Raw genomic sequence first — 19,521 nt, forward strand, 5'->3', positions numbered from 1 at the left:
ATAGTAACTGTACTGGGTAGGGGAAATGTCACGTGCTCTAAGGGACCAACGTGGCCACAACCATTTTAAAAATTGGCCAAAACAACTTGCTTTTGTTTCAAAATCTAAATGCCACATAGGACAATTTCTAACATAATCTCTGTTATCAGTTTAGGGCACACGTTTCATATAGAAAACAAAATAGACATCAGACCATGAACTGACCTTCATGCTTTCCCAGGTTTCTGGTCGGTTTCCATTGTCATCCTACGGGATGACACTTAGTCGTGAGTCTTTTAATAGATTATCAGACAGCATGAGCGATTGGAAAAACTGGAATATTTATTAGCGCTTTTTTACCTTTAAAGTAGATACCATTTCATTGAGATGTAATTCACATACTATAAGATTCACCATTTTAAAGTGCATACTCAGTGGTTTTTAACATATTCTCAAGGTTGTAAAACCAGAACACTTTCATCAGCCCAAAAAGAAACCCTGTACTCATTAGCAGTCATTCCCCTTCCCGCATCGTCAGTCCTGGCAACCGTGATCCATTTTCTATATCTACAGAAGTTGCCTGTTCTGGATCTCTCCTCCAAGTAGAATCATACAATACATAGTCTTTGTGTCGGCTTTTCTTCACTTATCACACTGTCTTCAAGGCTCATCCATGTTGCAGCACGTGTCAGAATTCCATCCTTTTTCTAGCTGAATAATATCCCACTGTATGGAGAGACCACATTTTGTTATCTGTGTGTCAGTTGATGGGCACTTGAATTGTTTCCACATTGGGCTGTTCCGAATGACAATGCTGCTATGAACATTCATGTACATGTTATTATGCAAACACGTGTTTTAAATCCTCTTGGGAATAGACACTTTTTTAACCCATCAATTGTCCCGGTTCCTCAATTTATACTTACAGACAGGTATTAGGGTGATCTCAGCATGGTCTACAAGGCCACGCATGAGCTACTGGCCCCTACACACAGCTCTGACCATACCTTTTACCATAATTCCCTTTCTCTTTATTTCCAGCTGTTCTCGTATCCCACTATAAATCTCCTCTTCGTCTACACCTGACCACTACCACCATAATGTTCGCCTCCCACAAAATTTTTTAAGTGAGTAATTGAAGAGGTCTTTTCTCAATGCAACTAGCTAGTCTCACTCATTCTCTCTCCCAAGTTCTCCACCACCTTACCTGCAGGAGCTAAATAATCTTATAGCTCTAAATATCTACACGTTATGCTTGATCTTCACTCAAAGTAAGCTGTAATTCTTGATGCTGTGCCACTCATCTTCCATGGGGAGAACTTTTTTCACTGAGTTCATCACCCACTTCTCCCTTATCCACAAAGTCCAGTCTGACCCATGGATAACCCACTACCACACATCTGCACCCTCCACGCACTCACCTGGAAATCCCTGCAGAATCTGTTTACCAGGTAGTCCGGGTTTCCCAGCCTTATTCTGACCAACTGTAGGGAGAATGGACTGACACGCAGGAGAACACATCCATCCAACCACAGACGATGTCACTCCAAACACATAACGAGATCTCGCCCCTCACCGTGCAACCCTGTTCATCTACTGGAATGTAGGGGCAGAGAGGTCTTTTTGTCTTGATCACTACTGGGTGTCCAGGACCTAGAACGGTGCCTACACACAGTAGTCTCTCAATACATATTCTGGTGAATAATGTAATGGGTACGGGAGAAAGGAGAAGTCTTCTCTTTCCAGAAGCATTGATGCATTTTGCTTCTGCTCCTTTCTGTGCAATGTGTGAGCCTCTGTGCTAACTTCACTATAAATTTTGGGCTCATAAACCCTTCAACAAAAACAGTTCCTCTCCCTTTTCTTTCCTTTTTGGATACGTCGTGTGTTTTATGGCACTAACAAGTAGCTGAGAGCCTAAAACCATAATTAGAAGCCTACTCTTGGTTTTCTACTGAAGACAGCAACTCGATGCTCAAAACACCTTTGTCCAATTTTTGATTAGTTCTGGACTCGCTGATTCCAAACAGCCGGTGGTTAGCTCTCCATAAGTGTCCTCAAACCCCATAATTTAGACTAGTCCCCAATATACAGCTAAGTTGCGGCCTTTGGCAAAACCATTGGACTCACGGTGTTCCCCCATTCCCTCCTGGCCCCCATTCCCTCCTGCCCCAGCATGAGCACTGGCTGCCACTCTTGCTCCAGAGAAGCTTGTCTTTATCTCTTCCAAAGACAAGCTATCTGACTCTAAGCTTTTCATTTCCCCTCTCCGGAACTCGGTTCCTCTGTGTAAGAACAGGGCTTTAGTCTAGATCAGCGGTCTGAAGACAACCACCCAGGGCAAAATCCAGCCCATTGCCTGTTTTTGTAATTAAACTTTTACTGGGAAACTGCCATGCCCACTCATTTACATATTGTCGATGGCTGTCTTAATACTCCCGTGACAGACCTGCATAATTGCAAAGCCTAAGATATTTACTACCTGGTCTTTTATAGAAAACTTTGACCCCAGTCTAGATCATCCAGCCCGACATTCTGTAATCTGACGCTCAGACAGATTTTTATTTTCTATTTCCTAGTTAATGTCAGAACTTACCTGATGGGCTCTCGGGAAAGCAACTGGAAAATCTTCCAGTCTCCAAACCAAAGTAATATTTTTCTTACTTAGACCGAGTCCCTGTACCCCTCTCCACTAAACCATCAATTTTAACAATGTTTACAGAAAAACCAATATTTGCAAGGGTTGTTATGAAAATCCAGGGGTCGTAGGCAGTAATGAAATTGGTGATGGGATGTCCTGCTACAGAAGGATGCAAAGCAAGCGGAAAATGAGGTGTTCCCCAAAAGAAGGAAAATGGAGGCTAGCTCAGTTTCTGGGGAGGCCACAGACTCCCAGGCACCCCAAGTACTAGGAGACTAAAAGGGAAACCTGACTGAAATAAATGCGCTTTTTAGGGGCGCCTGGGTGGCTCAGTCGGCTAAGCTTCCGACTTCGGTTCAGGTCATGATCTCGCAGTTCGTGAGTTCAAGCCCCGTGTCGGGCTCTGTGCCGACAGCTCGGAGCCTGGAGCCCGCTTCGGATTCTGTGTCTCCACCTCTCTCTGCCCCTCCCAGGCTCATGCTCTGTCTCTCTGTCTCAAAAATAAATAAACATTAAAAATTTTTTTTAAATAAATCAGATAAAATAAAATAAAAGGGCTTTTTAAATAGAAAAGTAAGACACTGAGAAAGAGGAATGGGCGCATCTGAGAGGTGGACTTAACATGTAGGGCTTGGAGAGAAAGGTGGGAGGAGAAGTGTCACTTTGTCACTGTCAAGGGAGGAGGCAAGGGCTGGGGGAGCAGTGTCCCATGTACTGGGCCAGCGCGGTGCCACCTAACGGGCTCCGGGCCCCAGAGCTGGCAGCTGCCAAAGCAGATATTGGCCCTGCACACTTCAAACAAGGTTTGTGTGCCTGTTGAAACTTTAGAAAATTTATTTAAGCCACAGGGTACTCGTTTTTAAACCACAGACTGTTCTTTGAAATGTGGAATGGTCGTTCAACACTTTTGAACACCTACTGTGTACCAGTGAGGGGATCAAGAGGTTTGGGGTTTTGTTTTGTTTTGATTTATTTTGTTTCAATTGGAATACAGTTGACATCCAATGTGGCATTCATTTCAGGGGTACGACACAGTGATTCGACAGCTCTCTATTACCATCTGTCACCCTACAACGCTATTACAGTGCTTGGCTATATTCCTTATGCTAAACAAGGTATTGAAAGGACCCTGATCACTCACAGCAATCTGAAACGGAGACGCTGGGTTGGATCACTAGTTTTCTAGCCTGTAAGTAAAGGTCTCTTGCTGGGCTCTCCTCCCTGATGAGGCCAAGGTGTATGGTAGGGCAATGAGAAGGGCGTCCACTCTCATGGGGGTTTGGCCCCCAGACTTCTCCATAAGGACTCATCCTGCACACGCACACACGGTGGTCCTGTGCCTGGATGTTTACACACCCCTGCACAGGAGCTACTCCTGGTGGAGGGTAAGAGGATGGGACAAAGAAGAAATAAAAAGAGAGGGCGGGAAGGAGAATGTGGGATCATGGGTGCAGCCTCTGAATATTGGGACCTCCTCTTCACGTCGGCTAAGAAAGGATGCATTTCAGGAAGCAAGAGGCACCCCAGAGACGATAGGTCACCTGTCTCCCTGCTCTCCTGCCCTCACCTCTACCCGAGACTCACAGCTGTGGGACAAGGCAATGAAACAAGGGATTTGGGACATTCAAGGCAGGTTGATAGCTACCAAATTAATTTCAGCGATGATTAAACCCAGTGTCATCAAGAGAAAAAAAAAGGGATACATACGTTCACTACATCCGTTCAAGTTTCCAGGGGCTTTTAATATGTTAAGTGTAAGTAAATGTAATACTTGGCCTGAGCATTTTTATCATAAAGTAAGAAATTTCTATTGTGTAAATTATAAACACGTTGATAAGAATTGCAAAATATTTGATAATATGCCATATCTGTTAAGTATATGTATTTCTTGGCTTAATTGGGACAATTATATTTTGAATAAATTGCTGTATGCATTGAAAATAAATCATTCTTTTGTATGAAAAGAAAGTGGTCAATTGGCATAAAGCATGTTAAGCGAGGTAAGTGAAGGTGCAGAAAAGTCCCTAAAACTTGCATCCAGTACTGAACTGTGACTTGTTCCTAGAAGACTTCCAGTAGCCTCTCTGCACTCCAGGAGGGAACCAGGAAACGACCATCTGTGTCAGAGAGGAACTTACTGTTTTCTGCACGGTGGGGAGCAGTGGGTGGAGCCTGGGACTTGGGGCCCCTCCAGCTAAGATTCAAATCCCAGTTTTCTAATTTACTAGCCAGGTGCCTTTGGTTAAGTTGCTTAATCTCACTGAGCCTCAGTTGTCTCAACAGTAAGATGGTGTCATAATGCTATTATACTTGCTTCTTTTATTAAAAAGAAAGTTTGCTTATTTATTTTGAGAGAGAGAGAGCATGAGTGGGAGAGAGGGAGAGAGACAGAGAGAGAGAGAGAGAGAGAGAGAATCCCAAACAGGCTCTACTCTCAGTGCGGAGCCCGACATGGGACTCAATCCCATGACCGCAAGATCGTGACCTGAGCCAGGGTCAAGCATCAGACGCTTAACCAGCTGAGCCACCCAGATGCCCCTATACTTGCTTCTTACGGTTACTCTGAGCATAGAGTGAAATAATCCAAAGTGTTGGCCAGGACTGGTATCCCTCAGCGTTGGCCCTTTTCCTACGCCTGTACTGTAGCAGGAATAAAATGGGAAGTACTGAGCCCCTGGCACGGGGTAAGCGTCCAAGAACAGTGGCTCCTGCAAGGAATGGGTGGTTCTACATACAGAGGCATGGCGGGAGAAGGATCTGAAGACGTCCTCCAGCCCCTGGCAGGATGCCCCCTCCCGGTCCACACAGGGAGGTATTTGGGAAGAACGTCCTGGGACGGTGCCCGCAACTAACAACTGGAGGTGTGAACCAAGAGGGACTGCACCCCAGCGTCCCAGTCCGTCCTGCTTCGGTGCCCAGGAGAGAGAAGACCGTGCAGTTCAACCACCCCGCTCTCTGCACGCGCCCTGAAGAGCACACAGCTCCGTGGAAACTACCGCGGACACAGAACTCTAACTGCCTACAGGAGCGGCCGCGTGGAGTGGCTATCTGCACAGCTTGCGTTCTACGACTCCCTCCAAGCGAGGTCCAAACAACAACAGATGGGTCTTGTAGCCCCGATTCCCCTCCCCCACCCAACAGGAACTCTCACTAGCATCCTAATTAGAAAAGTGTTTCTTCGATGTGGTCAGTGGGTATTTTACACTTTGTTGTCCCGAAGCAAGATCATCGAACAAACGGGGCGGGAGGGGGGGCGGGCTTTCACGAGACGGCAGAGCCCTAAGCTTTAAAATCCTGTCGGGCTCACACGGCCAGAAGTGGGCACAGCTGTAAGAGGGGCTCCCACACCCCGTTTGTCGTGGCCGACGCCAATGTCATTTCTCAAAGCCCTATCAACAGACACGCCGTATCTCCAGCTTCCTGGGCTTCCAGGCGAGTTATCCGTCAAAGGCCTAAGCCCTGTCATTTATCTGAGAACACTGACAGTGGGAGAGGGGCCAGGTTTGCAGGATCTGCGTCTGGTATTTGATGTAGGGGCTGAGCACCTGCTCCTGGAGGACGCACTTTAAGTGCACACGTCCCTCCTTCCACACTCTCTAACTGACGTTGGAATGTGCGGAAAGACAGTCGATAACCACAAAAAAGCATTGGGTTTCCATGAAACAGGCTCTTCCAGCCTCTTGAGCTATTTCTATAGAAATATAATGTGCCACGGAGTATAAATAGAATTCACGGCTGCCAGGAATTTTGTTTTCTCCTCTTTGTCCTTCTATAGGAGCTAAAGATATTCACAGCAGCAGAAGAAAAATGAGTGAAGAATAATTTAAGGCACCTTTGAAAGGCCCGCTAGGGCTATTTTTACTTTTTCTCATTCCATTGAAACAAAAGGTTCTAAAAATGGAGTCGGCAGAGCTAAGTTCTGCTGCAACCATTTGGTAAGCTCCTTGAGAGCAGGACCCGTGACTTATAGTTCGTTGGGTCCACCACAGACAGAGTGACAGGGACAGAAAACAGTGTCAGGAAACAGGACTGAGCTGAGGAAGCAGTAACGGCCAGCGGCCAGCTGAGGAGCCAAAGGCCGACGTGGGCAGGGGGGGACGGGTCGCTCACACACGGCGTGTTCCCGTGCAAGTTCCGGCTGCACGACTCACGTTCATCACGTGGGATGGGATTGAGAGCTGCCTTTGAGGTTAGCAAACAGAAGGGAAGGCGGAGGTCTGTCCTACGAAGCGAAGTTTTTAGCAGAGTCTAGGAAGTACTCTTGGGCCCAGGGTTTCCCTTCTGCGCAGAATCAAGGCCAAAGTCTTGCGCAGTCTGTGGCTTGCACACTTGCCCGTGCGATATTGAGACCTGCGCACTGTGTCAGGGGCTTTCTGAGTGCCGGAGCGCATCACCCCACTTCACCTGGAGAACAACCCTTGGGGGGAGTATAATGCTCACCGCCCATTTTACAGAGAGGCAGACAAGCCCAAGGAGGTGAATCGACGTGCCCACCGTCACAGAGCAAGTAAGCGGGAGAACCAGAGCGAGAAAGCCAACCCATGCGTTCTGAGTCCAAAGCTCGTCCAAGCTCGTCTGAGAGGCTGACCTCACTCTCCCTCCCTGTCTCCCTCCCCAGCTCTTTCCCCCCTCTCCTCTGCTTCTCCGGCTTTCTCTCTCTCCCTTTCTCGTCCCTTCTCCTCCCAGGGATGACCACGAAGCTGGCTGCCGCATACACGTGCCCACCTGGGTCGCCCCTCTCTCTCCCCCTTCTCCTGACCACTCTTCCCCAGAAACCAACTTAGAAGTTCTCATGGAAGCCTCATCTCGTTACTAAGTTCCTTCAAGAAGCTCGCTTTTGCAGAAAGCGCTCAATTCCTTGAGAACGTAGGCTACGTTTTACTCTCCCCCGAATGCCTAGAAAATACTAATCCTAAAGTATTGGCTCAGCAAATATCCACTGAACTGAAAAATAAAAGTGGCCACTTGCACCCAGCTCAGCAGGTGTGGTTGGAATCACCAGTGCTCACCAGCATTCAGCTCTGCCCCCCTTCGGGGCCCACAGAAGACTCTGCTCCCAGCCCCGCAAAGGTAGGCAGGGCCACGGGGCCAGTCCTCGCCAAGCACGCGTTGCTTTCGGGCCAGGCTTCTGCCTCGGCTTCCCCTGCTGCAGGGACGGCCACTTCTGCCGAAAGGACAAGATCAGATCAGCCTGCGCCAGCGTCCCACACAGGGGACAGCTGCCCTAAAAAGTAGCCTCGACACCGGGTAGAAATAAACCCTGTGGCAGGCGGCTGAGATGGGGGTTTGTTTATTCCCGCAGAGGAAGCTGGCCTCCTCTGACATGTTTATTCTCCCTCTGGTGAGAGTCAAGCTCCTGTTGGCTTTTCCCCCGCAGAACCATCCTTGCTGATGAGTAGAAAATGGAACCGGCTGGATCCTCACGAACCCGGGCCACGCTGGCTGCTCCATGGTAAGCCACGTGAGCCCGAGCCGGGGGACTTCTCTTCAGGACCAGGGCCCTCCCGGCCGCTCCCCAAGGCAGCTGCACTTTGCTATTCCCACCACGCGGCCATCACCCCCACCCGCACCCCGCTCCCCCTGGGCCCCGCCTGCGGAACCCGCAGCACATAATTTTGCCCCTTCGACGGCTGCAAAAGTCATTCAGATTATGCAACTGTAACGAGAAGTGCCCTTGAGATGGACACGGCTGTTTTCATTGTTAAAAATGAGATGTAGTTATAAAGTAAGTAAACTCTGTCGCGTGATTCATAACCTGGCACTGGAGGCGTTTATAAAAACGTTTTGAGTAAGAACAGTGTTCTCATCCCAAATGCCCAGTGTCTCCTAAGTGTAGCTAATAATAAGTGAAAAAGTAATCATTTTTCTCTGTGTTTTCCTTATAAATGAAATTGTTTAAATGGCAGAACGTAAATATCAAAGGGTACAACGCTCCTTGTTGTGTCTAAACGGAATATATCTATATGGTAATGTTCACAAAAATTATTTTTTGGAGGTACACGCTGGAACTTAACTTCATCAATTCGTTCGCTCTGGCCTTCGAGCCTTTAAAGACGTGATTGATATGAAATAAAAACTTGGAAAACCAATCAATCAATCAATCAAATAAAACTGTGATTGCCTTCACGTGGGCGATGAGGTGTGGTTGAAATCACATTGACTAAAGTACTTTGTGCGGCCTCAGGAAATTACAGTCTAGGGGGGCAAACCAGACACGATCCCACAGAACACACATGATGCAGTTGGTCAGAGGACGATGAAGTGTTCTAGAAAACAAGGCGTGAGGTCATTTTCAGAGTTTCAGGATGGCAAATGCAACTTCTATGGAGGAGTGTTCCTTTATCTGGGCCCTAGAGGCTGAGTAGTATCTCAACAGAAGAATCGAGTCGAGGAGAAAGGGCCCTCTGGGGAAGGGTGCGGTGTGGACAGAGCTCTGGAGGCCTGAAGGGCCTAGAGCAGAGCCGTTGGCTAGAGATCCAGGCTGGAAGAGTGACCGGGGCCCCTCACAAAACTCTAAGAGGGTGCATGTTAGGATGACTGGACTTTACTCACTGGGCAGTTGGGAGGTTTCTGGATCAGAGGAATTCCAAGGTCAAAGGTAAGCGAAGGGCGATTGGGCCGGCAGTAGTACACGGGCTGGAGGGAGGGAGGCCAGGAATCACAGAGGCTGGTCAGGAAGACACCGCTGTGATCTAGGTGACAGTCACTAATGGGGGGGAGGTGCTCCAGGGACACCATCGATGAGAGATTAAGTGACAGGTGAGCCTGGAGTTGCCAAGTGACATTGCGAGATGAGAAGGAGTGGCCTTCAAGGGCAACGAAGGGAAATCAAGACTTCTGCTTCGTCTGCTCTGCCTCTGAGATCACTGAAGGCGCTGCAGCGGGCAGCCTGGCACAGCACAGGGGGAGTGGAGGTGAGGCAGGAGAGCTTTCGGAGAGGATGTGCAGTCACGGAGGAAGAGGACGGGCAGGGCGGAGAGGAGAAGGGAATCGCGTGGACCGCTGCAAACCAGGCCCATTCTACTGGGGCCCTGCCCGGACCTTGGACGGGACCAGCCCACGTGAACCAGCCTCTCTTCCGGTCCAAGCGCCCGTGCCAGACCCTGGCCAGCTGTGAGGACACCTGCGGGTGTTTGCTCTTTCTCTCTAGTCCTCGTCCTCTCTCTGGCATGAAGCCGGCTAGCTGCTTACAACGTGATGGAGGAAAGGGCTCAGTTTGCCCCTCTGAGTTCCCGCATCCCAGCCAGCCCATTTGTACTAACAGCTTGAATATACCAGAGGAAAGCCATAAAATTACATGAAACCAATGATCAGCATGAAACCCCATGGTCATTTCCCCCGTTCAGTTTAACTTTTCACAAACCTTAGAAATTGCCCTTTAAAGCCAGAGCTTCTGGTATTTCTAACCAATATCAAATATTCTTATTAGCAATGATCATGTTTGTGGGAAAATATTCTCTATAGAGACGGCTTTCTGAAATGTGCTTGGAATTATAATAATGTAGCCATACTTGAGTATTATTTTTTTAGTTTATTTTTGAGAGAGAGAGAGAGAGAAAGAGAGAGAGAGAGAGAACAGAGCATGAGAAGGGGAGGAGCAGAGAGAGAGGGAGACACAGAATCCAAAGCAGGCTCCAGGCTCCGAGCTGTCAGCACAGAGCCCAACGTGGGGCTCGAACCCGCAAACTGCGAGATCATGACCTGAGCCAAAGTCAGATGCTTAACTGACTGAGCCCCCCAGGCGCCCTGAGTATGATTTTTCAATGTGTCTCTTCTTTAAAAACGCAAAGCAACATGTTTTATTTAACAATGTACATACCTGCCCTCCCTACCATGACTGGATGGCCAGGGATGGGGTCTGGAAAGGAGACAAAAAAAAGAGAAACTGTAAAAACATGCTCTTAGCCATGTGTAGGTAGAGTTGGCCATTGCTAAGAAACCATGACTCAGGACTCCCAAAGAGGGTGACATCGCAAAAGGCCTCTGTGCGTCACAGCAGGTGCAGCCAGGAACTCGGGGTCCCGGGTCCCTACTCTGCCCCATTCTGGCCTGGGAGACTGAGCAGAGGGCGTCTCTGCTTCTGTTTTCTAACTGCTACCCTGACTTGACCTCAGAATAAAATCTCCATCTCTCGATCTCCTAAGTAGGGATCTCGATTCAGCATCCTGGCAGCACCTTCAATTTGCCACTTTGTTTGGGCATTTCTGACCGTGGTTTGTCCCTGACTCCAACTACCCCAGTACCGGCTGTTGGGAAAGAAACAGCCCAAGGTGCCCCCCTCCTAACACCTACAGCACATTCCCTCAGTTCTCCCGGCAGAGTCTTCCTTCCATGGTTAAAGTCCAAAGGAAAGAGAATCTAGAAGTGGGGAAGAGAACAAGCAACTTTTCCTCTTTCCTGGGGAAAAAAAATTACTTTGCTCACATAACAGTGGAGAAGGAAACATCCCACCCTGTCTGGGGAACTGCATCAGGCATCAGGGAATGGCTATTTCTGGACAACCAGGCACGACTCTGCACAGACAAGGCAGAACTAAGCAAGGTGGTCATAAAGCATTTAGATGAAGAAGACATAACTGAAGGAATGAGCTGAGGCTCTGTCACCCACTCCCCTCGAATACCTTGTGAAGGGACAATAGAACTTATTAGCGGAAGGACCCCCAAGGGACAACGCTAAGTCCCACCATAGAGGAACAGAAGATTGGGCACCGTTTCACAAACCGGAGTCCTGGTGGAAAGTTCCACTGACAGAGCTGCATAAGCAAGGGAGTTGAGGCTCAAGGTGACAGCCAGCTTCCATTCCAGTTCAAAGACCAGAGCAGCCCTGATGAGATGAAATAAAATCAAATTCATTTTCCTAAAATGAAGCTGATGTCACAGCCTCGAGATAAGATGGATATTCTCACTGAAAAGTTTGAGTGTGTGTCTCCAGTTACTTGCTGGGGCAAAACAGGGAGAAACGTAGCAAGTGGTTTTGTTGATCATTGCGATCCATTCATCCCCTCTAGAAAATATAAAAGGGGCCAGATTTAAGGCCGAGCAAACAGAGGTAGAGTCTGCCCCTGACCACCCACCCCCCAACTTCAAATGTAAAGTCATGCTTGATACTAAAACAAGAAATTAAGAAATCATGTTGGACTACTAAAACGAGATCCTACAAGCCAAATGTATGAAACAAATTGTATCCAGGAAGCATTTTTGAAAACGGTAAACTGTTATTCCAGTGGCAGCCGACTCTGTTCACATAATCCTAATTATCTATGTTCTTAAAGCAGCAAGAGTCCAGTCTGCTTCTAAGATACTCTGACATTTAGACTTCTCCCTAATGTCTATTTTATTATTTTTTTCTTACAAATGATAAAGGTTTTTTTTTTTTTGACCATTTCTTTTTTTTATTTTTTTAATATGAAATTTATTGTCAAATTGGTTTCCATACAACACCCAGTGCTCATCCCAACAGGTGCCCTCCTCAATGCCCATCACCCACCCTCCCCGCCCTCCCACCCCACATCCGAAAAAACAAATAATCCAGTGAAGAAATGGGCAGAAGACATGAATAGATACGTTTCCAAAGAAGACATCCAGATGGCCAACTGACACATGAAACGAGTGCCCAATGTCACTCCTCATCAGGGAAATACCAATCAAAACCACACTGAGATACCACCTCACGCCGATCAGAGTGGCTAAAATGAACAACACAGGAGACTATAGATGCTGGCGAGGATGTGAAGAAACGGGAACCCTCTTGCACTGTTGGTGGGAATGCGAACTGATGCAGCAGCTCTGGAAAACAGTGTGGAGGGTCCTCAAAAAATTAAAAATAGATCTACCCTATGACCCAGCAATAGCACTGCTAGGAGTTGACCCAGGGGATACAGGAGTGCTGATGCATAGGGGCACTTGTACCCCAATGTTTATAGCAGCACTTTCAACAATAGCCAAATTACAGAAAGAGCCTAAATGTCCATCAACTGATGAATGGATAAAGAAATTGTGGTTTATATACACAATGGAATAGACTTTTCCTTAATTTCAATGGAACTTTCTCTCCAATTAATTTTGTTTAGCTTTAATAAGACTATGTATCTAAAAGACATTTTATTATTCTGGCATCAAAATATACCCCTTTAAAGCTAAGGATCCTAAGGTCCAGGAAAGTTAAATGACCTGCCCAAGGTCAAATAGCAAGTTGGTAGCAAAACCGGAGCAAAAACTCAGGTCTCCTGATGAGCCAAAAGGCTTCTCTCCACATACTCTGCTTTCTTTGTCCTCTGTTAGAAAACCACACTCACATGGGGCACCTGGGTGGCTCAGTCGGTTAAGCAACTGACTTCGGCTCAGGTCATGATCTCAGGTTTGTGGGTTCGAGCCCCACATTGGGCTCTGTGCTGACAGCTCAGAGCCTGGAGCCTGCTTCCGATTCTGTGTCTCCCTCTCTCTCTGCCCCTCCCCTGATCACGCTCTCTCTCAAAAATAAATAAACATTAAAAAAAAAAAGAAAGAAAATCACACTTGGTATCTAGAATATATAAATATCCCCCATGAGCCAATAAGGAAAAGTCAAAAGAGAAAATACAAATAGGCAAAAGATGTCAACAGGCGATGCACAGAAAAGGAAATGTAAGCTGTCGAAAAGTGTATGAAAAGGGGCTCCACCTCAGTAGTAATCAGAAAAATGAAAAATGAAGCAAAACACAATTTCGCACTCAGAAGATAAGCAAATATCTAAAGTCTGGAAACACCAAATGAGGGCTAGAATGTGGAGAAGTGAAAACTTTGCACCCCGTTTATAGGATGATGGGAGCAACAGTTGGTATAACCACATTTGACAACAAGTTGGCAAAACCTACTAGAGCTAAAGGCGATGTTACCTAAGACCTCACGATTCCACTTCTAGGTGTGATCCCAAGGAAGTTCCAGACAGGTGCACAAGGAGACATGGGTAAGAGTGTTCTTTGCACTATTTTACTAAGGAAAATATTAGAAACAACTTAAGCATCGCTTGACACATTTGAAAATCAATTGGGAGCAGATAAATTCTGGCATGTTCTTACAATGGCATAATGAAGAACACTTAAAATGAATTAACTAGATCTACATGTATCTACATGGCCAGGTCCCAAAAACATAATGAGACACAAAAATAGAGCAAAAACGTAAAAACTGTACAGTAGGATGCTATTTGTGTAAGTTTCTAAATACTCAAAATAATACCATATATATTATTTTAATTGTACACATACTTACATAGTGGAGATGCAAAGAAGAATGTGGTATTTGCTTTCTAGTGAAGGTATTGAAACACAGATGTAAATAATAGAGACCTACTTCTGGATAGTAATTACCTCCATAGGAACAGGTGAGAAATTAGACTGCCAGAGGGATGAGCCAGGACTGGTGAGCCTTCAACTGTATCTCTATTTTTATTTCCTTTGAAAAAGATATGGCCAAATGTTATGCTTCTGCATGTTCCTGCACTTCTTTGTATGTTTCAAATATTTTATAATCAAATTGAATTGAAGACAGAAATTTTCATTGTTTTGACTAATAGAATATATATAAACCCAATATGCCATGCAGAATGTGAATCTAAACAAAATGTGGATGATTGTGGGGAAATCTGTCCTTACATGGTTCTCTGCCCATTTCCTGTTGGGATCAGCAAATCTGGATTAAATTTAAAGGGAAATCTTTAAGCAGATTTGCAGATTAGCTTGATTAACTTTGTCTTTTAATAATTTTCTTTTCAGAAGACAATTTTCCTAGACTTTTAGTAGCTGTACTTAAAATTCCCTAGACTTTTATTAGTTGTTCCATACTGGTCTTTTAATCCTATTTCATAGATGATGATAGATTAGAAGATAGATACCTAGATACATAGTAGATTGATTGATATATAGATGATTGAATGACAGATAACAGATAGATTAGATAGATAGATAGATAGATAGATAGATGATAGAATGAATCACCTATTCCATAAGGTTCTCTCTGATGTGTGGCTTTCTCTTCTAACAATTTATAAGATACTGGACTTGGGGGTTGGCTTGGCACATGGAAAACATTGGAGAATAAAGGTGAGGGGCTCAAGAACATTTCCATGACTTTCTATTGATCAAGTTTTCCCTAAATTTGCCCTCATTGACGATTTCCTGTGAAAGCGACTCCCCCCCCCCCAGAATGCTGATTGCCATGCTACAATCAAGTGGACAGAGTGCCAACTCCTGAGGTTCTCTTTTCAACCCTTGAGACTTTGAGCCTCTACACTCAACTGTCTTCAACCAGGAACTGTCTGATTGGGATTACAATGGTTCACAAAATTCAGGTCGAATTTTCTGGTGCCTGGATTGGAAACATCTTTGGAAGCTAACCATTCCATGAGCTATTGGGGAAACTTCCTGAATAAAGCTCACTTGTTTACAAGCAGGTACTGGATGCTGCTCCTCACAAGAGCCGACTGTCTAGTGCACAACCCCAGCACGCGCCTGGGGCCCACCCAGCTCTTCAGATGCATTCGGGGCTCCCTCCCGTCTCCTCTCTCTGCTTCAGCTGTCTTTGTTTTCTCCCAGTTACACAGCGACGTCTTGCTCTCTCCATCCCAGAGTCTCCAAACCACTACTGCGTTTCAGCCTTCTCCCACCCAGAGGGTTTCTTAGGTCTCAGAGGATAGTCTCTTCCTGGGCAATCTCCCCCAGCGAGGCCTGTGCAGGTCCCTCCAGCACCCTGTCCTCCCATCCCGACTGCTGCAGCAGTTGGAACTGTATGTTCCGTGTCTGCCTTTCCCACCGACGAGAACTCTGCTTTGTTCAGCCCACTAACCCCAGAGCCAATGTACCGCCCTACCGTGCCCGGCATTTAGCACATGCCCAATTAATATTTGCTGAATGAAATCATTTACACTATCACAAGGCAGGGTGCCTGAGGTGCAAATGAGCAATCTGAACAGATAGTGGAAATGGGAGAGAGATCATTTGTGCTGGGAAGCACTGGAAAGGTCTCAATGAACTCTGTCACCTGAGAGTTAAGCCCACTTTGAAGGTAACTTGCTTTAGGAGGGGAAGGTAGGGGGGACACACTAAAAAGCTTCATCTCTGGGAGAGTAAATTAAATGTACAAGAGCTACAATATTCAGGACAGGATTGGCAAAGTAAGATGAAGTCCCTTCCACAATTTCACTCAACTTCAGGGCACCAAAATACTCTAGAGTATTAGGTTAAAAAAAAAAAAACAGGTCACAGTCCAACAGACTGTGAGACCAATGCCACCAAATAAACCAAAGATGTCATCGCTGTCCAGAAACCACTATTTTTTGGTTTCCTCCAGCCATTGATTATTCAAAACCAGTACAGAAGGCCCAGGTTTGAATGTAGGCTTTGACAAATAATCTTAGTACTAAAAAACAAAACAAAACGAAACAAAACACCCAAAAATGTGACAGTTACCCTTAAGAACCCAATGTATGCATTTTGAGGCACCTGGGTGGCTCAGTTGGTTAAGTGTCCATCTCTGGCTCAGGTCATGATCTCACAGTTCATGAGTTCGAGCCCCGCAACAGGCTCTGTGCTGACCGCTCAGAGTCTGGAGCCTGCTTCGGACTCTCTGTCTCCCTCTCTCTCTTCCCCTCCTCCACTCACACTCTGTCAAAAATGAATTTTCTCTCAAAAATAAATAAACATGAAAAAATTTCTTAAAAAGAGCCTAACATTCATCTAAAAAATATTAAAACTCAAATATTTCAATGTTAAAAAAAAAGATGATCACCCAGGAGTATCATTTTTGGCATATGATGCGACATGTACCATAATAAAGCATCAGAGCAGCTGTCCAGGGCCACGGGACTTCCATCCTGTCTTCTCTCTTTTGCCACGATCTTTAGAGGACTTGTTCTCAGCGCGCGTGAACGTGGATGAAGACTGCGGTTTTGACTAGAAACTTTTCACACGTTTCTAAACCCCACCTATCCAATCCCATTCTGGTTAGAGACACAAACGCTCTACCTTTCATCATGCAAGGGACGACATCACTTGTTGCCCAACAACCACAGACCAAATGGATGAATACACCGTGACTCTCAGAAGAGCACTTGGGAGAAATTTCCATCACTGAGCACAGATTGCAGCATCATTCCTGCCAGATTCTAGCAACACACTCACCAGGCTCACCATCGGGCACCAGAAGGACAACTGGACCAGCTTCCTCTGAGGGTTAGGACATTTAAAAAGTTGTGTGAACTCAGGATACCATCTGTGCACTAACAGTAATTGACTACATAATAGATTATTCTCGGAACTACGTATCCCTAAGTGTCGAAATGTACAGAGAGTTCTGCCCTTGGTTGAATTTTTGTTTATGTTTCTTATTTTACTTATTTTGCTGCTACTTATTTGGTTATTATTTGTTCTGATGTTGCTTATTTTATTGTTACCACAAGACCGTATTTGGACTCCTTCTTTCACGAACCAGCAAACTGATTACTTGCCTGTTGGGTTAGAAGCCAGCCTTCCTGAGGCCCTTCATGCTTTGTACCAACACTGGGGCTCACAGGATGGAAAAAAAAAATTTTTCAGTCCCTGGGTTTCTCTGGATTTTTTTAAAATTAAAAAAGAAGATTGGCCTTTGGGCTTTTAATTTATGCATCTTCAGTTTCCATCCCAGCTGTCAGCCTTGGAGAAGAGAGCAAGAGAATCTTGCAAATCTGATAAACTGTAAATTGATCCAGCCAAAGTTTGTTGTTGTTTTTTTTTTTTTTTTTCCAATGCTGGACAGTACTGCTCAGTTCCTAACAGGGAAATGATAGTCACTGTTGATCTTGGTTAAAATGACCTTACTCTCTCCAGCCTTGGTTACCTCACTTGTAAAAGCAAGATAATAAGCTTTCCTAAAAGACTTCTGTAAGTATTTTAAAGAGGACACATTTAAAAGCACAATGCATGACACACAGAAAATGCTCAGTACTTGACCCTTCATTCCCTTACCTCCAGATTCTCAAAAAGAGCCTTTACCTAGGAGTCAAGAAATTCTCAACAAATTTCACAACCTGAATACAAGTCAAGTGACTGTTTCATACATAGAACAGAGCCAAATTCATTTGGACCCCATGAATTCACGTGCTGTGATCATTTCATCAAGGACTTTCCTTACGAAAAAAAAACTTGTTTCACAAATAATACCAACTATAATGCCAAGAATATCAAATATAGGATATTTTTAAATCCTGGCAATTTCTTCCAATATCTTTATGCAGTTCAGGAGCTCTGTTCATATATACTAACTGTAAATCTCTTATCAATCCATTAATGCAGGTAGTGAGGAGTGAACAATGGGTTATTTGAAGAGCGCTAAAAATTCATTCCCGTAACAAATCCTAAAATTGGAATTTTTAATAACTTGCTCTTATTTCTCTACAATTATTCCAAATAAAAGTTCACATTAGACAGCTCAGGCATCTATTGAAGGACAAAGAAACCAAGGGCGACTCTCACCTTAACACAATATTGCTGGCGTCCTGTCTTCAACAGCTGTGAGCTGATGCCTACGTGCCCCCACGTGCTGCACCTGAATGCAAAGTGGCCTGTCACCTTCCCCAATCCTTGACCTCCTTGTACAACCAGATTACTGTCTTAAACTGTTTACCCATGATGTGTTTCGCCATGCATTTTTCTCTTAGGCAAAACCCTCTGAGACTTATGGGAAACTGAAATCATGTGTTTCTGGTTAGTTTATACTTTAAAGTACCAAAATGTTATTTTGTAGAGCTATTTCAATGTCCAAAGAGTTCTTCAAAGATGTTTTCCTTAGAAATAGAGGTCAACATTTTGCCCAGGAAAAACAATCCTCGACCCCAAGGACCAGGTCTGGCTTAAGATTTCAAGTCCTTAAATTTGCAGAAGACATTCAATTCAGCCAACTAGATGTCACATCCACCAGAAGAATCCCAAAAATCTGATCAATGTGCCACGTGGGGAAGTCTGCCATTACCTTTGGGGTATGCCACAAAGAGTTCACATTCATTCCTTTGAGGAATACTGGGTTTGAAACAAAAGTCATTTCACTCTCAAGACCAATAATACAGAGCTTATTTTTCTGTTCAAACACATCTTTTGAGCATTGCTAGACAATGTACGAAAAGATGTCCTTGAAGAGATGCCCATTCTGTTTTGAAATTTTAAACCTAACTACAAAATGTTTTTACTTAAGAGCATTCTGAGGCTCCCATCTAACTCAAACTTTGGGCATATTTTGAAACCAGGGAAAATCTGGAAACAAGTTATGTCCCTCAGAGCTCTCCAAAAGCATTCACTGTCCCTCCATGCCTCTTGCTCCCTATGTCCTCCCTGTTTCCTTCGACTCTGGTTGTCACTTATTCTCCCATCCTGGCCCACTTCCACCAACACAACTAACCCTCCCTGAGAGTTAGTCCAAAGGAAGGCATCGCTGTCTTCATGAGACCATCCTGTACCAGGGAATCTAATAGTTGATGAACTTGGGTGCTTTCACTTTAAAATACACATTGTGGATATTGTGTATACCATTTAGATTACTTAATGACCTACCACACATTTAGAAATCACTTATTTCTAACTATAGATTCATGGTAGATACATAACTTGTGGTAAGTTATGAGATGCATCTTAGCATGTTATACAAGAATGGTCATCTCTTCTCACAAAAAATTGTTACTCAAAAATTACTACTCAAAATAAAATTAGTAATATTACATTTATTTCCTACATATGTGAGCTATTATAAAATCATGTGACTTTTTTTTCACTAAAGCATCAGAATTCGTAGAGTATCCATCACAGAAGCAACAGGTAGCAGCAAAGGCAGCCATAAAAATCAGAGTAAAGTAAAAAAAGTAAAGTTGCCTTGAGTGAGGCAGGGTATGAAAGAGGAAAC

At 45.0% G+C, this 19,521-nt stretch overlaps 1 long non-coding RNA gene across 1 annotated transcript in view; it reads right to left on the reverse strand.

Annotated features, from left to right (window-relative positions):
• Nucleotides 1-303: 303 nt before the first annotated feature.
• The window catches only part of LOC109266171 (uncharacterized), a 40,550-nt gene continuing 21,332 nt past the window's right edge, over nucleotides 304-19,521 (reverse strand). Inside the window, exons 2-4 of the long non-coding RNA XR_002079611.2 lie at nucleotides 11,341-11,443; nucleotides 10,440-10,478; nucleotides 304-705 (exon numbers count right to left, since the gene is read on the reverse strand). This is a non-coding gene — a long non-coding RNA (uncharacterized LOC109266171). The remainder of the gene's footprint in view (nucleotides 706-10,439; nucleotides 10,479-11,340; nucleotides 11,444-19,521) is intronic.

The sequence above is a fragment of the Panthera pardus genome, unplaced genomic scaffold (assembly GCF_024362965.1).
Source record: "Panthera pardus isolate Hobbes unplaced genomic scaffold, ASM2436296v1 HiC_scaffold_1, whole genome shotgun sequence".
In the NCBI taxonomy this organism is placed as follows: domain Eukaryota; kingdom Metazoa; phylum Chordata; class Mammalia; order Carnivora; family Felidae; genus Panthera; species Panthera pardus.